This window comes from Oryx dammah, unplaced genomic scaffold (assembly GCF_014754425.2).
Source record: "Oryx dammah isolate SB20612 unplaced genomic scaffold, SCBI_Odam_1.1 HiC_scaffold_16, whole genome shotgun sequence".
Taxonomy (NCBI): domain Eukaryota; kingdom Metazoa; phylum Chordata; class Mammalia; order Artiodactyla; family Bovidae; genus Oryx; species Oryx dammah.
In genome coordinates, this window is record NW_024070200.1 from 42,492 (window position 1) to 46,407 (window position 3,916).

Sequence of the window (3,916 nt, forward strand, 5' to 3'; positions counted from 1 at the left end):
AAAAAAAAAAAAAAAAAGAAATGATTGTAAAAATTGTGAAGATATATCTGGCCCTTCTCTGATGTTGTGGGCCGTGTTGGTCACTTCCAAGGCGTTTCCCTCTGTTTAACTTCTGTTTGCTGGTCTCTTCAGGGTCTGAATTCCGTCCTGACACATGGGGGCGGTGGTGGACACTTTTTTTTTTTTTTTTTTAGGCTCACTAGTTCAGTCGCGCTGTGGGGAGGGGGGAATGCTGCAAACAAATAGCACTGTCGTGGGCACACAGCGTCTCAACCCCACTGGACCTGTCTCCCCCCACGACGCACAAACCGCTCCGGCTCCACGGAGCTCAGCCAGGAACCATCCGAGGCCGGCCCCAGGCTTCGCGCACCTCCCCGGTCCAAGTCGCTCGGTTTTGGCGCCCAGGTAACCCTCAGAGGCACGAACTTGTTTGGGACTGTGCTCTGCGCCCCTCCCGGGTCCGAGCAGCTCGGGAGCTTGGTGAGCGCGGTCGCCGGGACTTGTCCCCTTCTCTGTTTCTACTGCTCAGTTTTCTGGGTGTACTGCTGGCGCTCCTTGTGAGGCGGATGGTGACTGTCCTGCATCCCCTGAAGTCTCAGCTAAGAAGCCTGCCTGACGCTTTTCAGGTAGTCTCTCCGGGGCTGCGATTGCCCCTTTCCAGCCCTTACAGCTCTGGCTGCCTGTCCCCGGCGGGGGATGGTCTGCAGCCGGCTATTTCCGTTCAGTCCTTTGTTCTGTGCGCGGTCCTGGCGGGGTCTTATGTTCCAGCTTTTCGCGTGGTAGCTATCCCCCAGCCTGGTTTGCTCGCCCAAGTTCGATCGCTCTGGTTACGCGTGGGGCATTTCTGCCCGCTTCTTACCGAGCACGGCGGCCCGCGCCTCCCGCGCTTCCCTGCCCTGCCCCCACTTGCTAGCGGCGGCTGCAGGCGTCTGTGCGGCTTTTCCGCTGGGGGAGTTACTGTTGGGCTTGTAATCTGTTGGTTTTAATTATTTATTCATTTTTCCTTCCTGTTATGTTGCCCTCTGTGTTTCCAAGGCTCGCCTTAGACTCGGCAGGTAGAGTGTTTCCTTCTGTTTGGAAACCTCTCTTCTTAGAATTCCCTTCCCGGGACGGGCTTCCCTTCCCGGGACGGAGCTCCCTCCCCACCTCCTTTGTCTCTTTTCTCGTCTTTTATATTTTTTCCTACCTGTTTTTGAAGACAATGATCTGCTTTTCTGGTTGCCTGATGTCCTCTGCCTACATTCAGAGGTTGTTTTGTGGAGTTTGCTCCGCGTTGAAATGATCTTTTGAGGAATTTGTGAGGGAGAAAGTGGTCTTCCCTTCCTATTCCTCCGCCATCTTGACTCCTCTCCTCTACATTGATTTTTATATTATTCGAACTAGACTACTGATAAACATGACTCAAAAATTTCAAGAATAAAATAAACCCATTCATTTCTTTTAATTTGTCCATAGGCAATGCAGACTGGGTCTAAGTGAAGGCAATGCCAAATTTCACAGATGTGACAGAATTTGTTCTTATGGGGTTGAGCAGTCATCAGGAGCTTCAAGTTATTTTTATTGTGGTGTTTCTAGTAGTTTACATGATCACTCTGGTAGGGAACATTGGTATGATTATTTTGATCAGCATCAGCCTCCAGCTTCAGAGCTCCATATACTTTTTCTTGAGTCCTTTGTCTTTTGTGGTTATCTTCCAATGTCACTCTACAGATGCTGGAAAACTTACTATCAGAGACAAAAACTATTTCCTATGTGGGGTGTTTCGTGCAGTGTTACTTCTTCATAGCCCTTGTCCACGTGGAAGTATATATCTTGGCTGTGATGGCCTTTGATCGCTACATGGCCATCTGCAACCCTCTGCTTTATGGCTGTAAAATGTCCAGGACTGCCTGTGCTTGTCTTATCTCTGTGCCATACATCTATGAATTCTCTGTTAGCCTAACCTGCACACTGTGGACATATGGCCTGTGCTTCTGTGGAAGCTTTGCAATAAACCACTTCTATTGTGCTGACCCTCCTCTTATCAAGATTGCCTGCGGAGGGGTCCACATTAAAGAACGTACCATGATTGTTATTGCTGGGATTAATTCCACATATTCCCTCTCAGTGTTTCTCATTTCTGGTACCCTCATCATAGCAGCTGTGCTGTGCATGCGGTCTGCCAATGGCAGGAGGAAGGCATTCTCCACGTGTGGGTCCCTCCTGGCAGCTGTTCCCATGTTTTATGGGACTCTCCTCTCCACGTGTCTAAGGAGGCCCACTGAAGAGTCTGAGGAGCAGGGGAGACAGTGGCGGGGTTTTACACCACAGTGATTCCCATGCCGAGTCCCATGATCCACAGTCTGAGGAACAAAGGTGTGAAAGAGGCGGTCAACAAGGCGATCGTCAAGGCAAACTTGGGGCGGTGGACCTGCAGTACACAGTTCCGTGTATGCCGCTTCCTGCTATAAATGTCCAGGCACATAAACAGCCCTGTTTACAATAGACTGTATACAGGCAACACTCACATATACTAAGAGGCCCAGTCTAACACAGCGATGGTTTACCCCATGAATGGACTCTCAGGACTAAGCCTCCTCTATCTACATATGCAAACATACTAACCCTGACCTATTACTGTTAGTCACAGTGTATGTAAAATTGTGCTAAGTGTAGTCATCGGATAACTCATAAATACATTTGGATAAGCACACGTTAATTTGGAGGTATCTTTGTAAGAGTTGAATATGCTTTCTTAGGATATTTTCCATATATAATTGCTTTTCACTTTTTTATAAGTAATATATAATTTCATGAGAAAAAATTAAGACTTCATCACTTTTCCATGAATATAAAAGTTGGTGGATCCTCATTTACCAAAAAAGCTTTCAATAACATTCATACATGCATGGACTTTTGGAAACAAAAATGTATTCAGAATCTTCAACTAGTATCATGAATCAATCAGAAGGTTAACTCTCAGAATTTATTGCTCTATAATTAACACTATTTGTGTTTCAAACAATCTGTTGACTCACTGTAATTCTACTCTTTGGTTTGGATTTTGGCTAGTTGTTTTTCTCTTCATTAATTTAAATAAATGAACAATTTATGAGTAAAGCCTATCATGTCCTTCTCATAGTTTAAAAAGATGAAACAATATGGATTTTTGTTATTTAAAATCTAACTTTTGATCAGAACAATGTCCTGTTAAACATTTGATTGCTATGATGAAGGTATTTTTTGATTCCAAATTCTTGTCACTAACATTACATTCTTAGGTCTGTATTTAGCTGCTTAAGTCAAGCTTTTAATAACTAGAGTGGATCAACCAGATAAAAATCTGTGTAAAACCAAATGTCATTGCACTAGACATATGTTAAAATGTGATCAGCACAGCTCAAACTCTCTCATTGGGATCTGATCACATGTTTACAGTTCAGTTGATGTTGATTGGTGTCCACTTAATCTACCTTCATTCTTAATATAAGTGGAATACATTTTTTGTCCTTGTTGACTCTTGCTAATAATACCAGCATAAAAGCAAATCAGAAGCAGAAGCAATTTCTCATGAATGAGTTTATTCTTGTTTAAGGGCTAATCCAGTTAAAAGGGGTGCACATTTGAACATATGTAGAAAGACTCTGAGAAGTAATATTTACTTGTGGTAGTATCACTGGAAAGATGGATTCATTTAAGCACAGAAAGTACTGTTACTCAGGCTAATTTATTAATTGCCCACAAGCCACATTCCCTCAGATTGGTTCTGAGAAAAAGCAGATGGTGGGAATAGAGTTCCTTTTCATAACTTTATGTTCTGAGCAGGAAGAAAGAGTACTATTTGATTAGTATTGGAAAGTACATTAACAAAGGTTTTTTTTTTTTAATGTTTTCAAATCACCTAAGTTTGATTCTAACAAGTTGGTGTCAAGTATGA

At 43.7% G+C, this 3,916-nt stretch overlaps 1 pseudogene; it reads left to right on the forward strand.

Moving 5' to 3' along the window:
• The first annotated feature begins 1,484 nt into the window (after positions 1 to 1,484).
• Positions 1,485 to 2,450, forward strand: LOC120875668 (annotated as a pseudogene).
• The last annotated feature ends 1,466 nt before the right edge of the window (positions 2,451 to 3,916 follow it).